We start from the raw sequence: 752 nt of genomic DNA on the forward strand, positions 1-752 counted from the left end.
AGAAGCCTTATTATCTGCAGGAAAGGCGGGAGAGGAAGCAGGTTTCAGTTTGATTGTGTGTCGGTAGGGACGTACTGTGCAACAGTGTCCACAGTCGGAAAGGGGGGGGGGGAGGGTGGGTAACGAGAGCAGACAACAGGAAGGCGAATGGGAGGAGGCTGGACAGGGAAAGGCCAAAAGACAGAAGAAAGAGGGTGTCAAAAAATGGAGGATGCTGAGGAAGGAGGAAGCAGAGAAGTGGCATTAACCTGGCAGGTTGAAGAGTGAAGGAAGGTTGGAGTCGATGGACGAAGAATCGTGAGAAAAAACACAGAGACCATAGATTGGAGAAGGGGGAGCTGGTGGTGTCAGGATTCATAGTTTGGAAATGATTGCAGAATGAAGGAAGGGAAGTGTGATGCAATGCGTGAGCATAAGCAATGTTGGAGTAAAGACGGCGCCGAGCCTCTGGGAAAGGTATACGATCACTAGGCTTCAAGATGAAAATGGCCTGTTGAAACTTCAAATGCAAGGGGGGCCTCCCCACAGTGTATGCATTGGGCCTAAGAGAAGAGCAATTGGTACAAAAATGACCAGGGTCACCACACACGTGGTAAACGGATATGCTACTGTACCTTAAAGAACCATGACCAACTTTCTAACACTTACTTCAGAAGCATGACAAGGGGATCTACTCCTAAACGGAGCATCTGGCACCAGCAAGAATGATGTAAGATACTGTTCATTGAATGGGAAAGAAATTAAATAATAAA

The sequence above is a fragment of the Procambarus clarkii genome, chromosome 11 (assembly GCF_040958095.1).
Source record: "Procambarus clarkii isolate CNS0578487 chromosome 11, FALCON_Pclarkii_2.0, whole genome shotgun sequence".
NCBI lineage: Eukaryota > Metazoa > Arthropoda > Malacostraca > Decapoda > Cambaridae > Procambarus > Procambarus clarkii.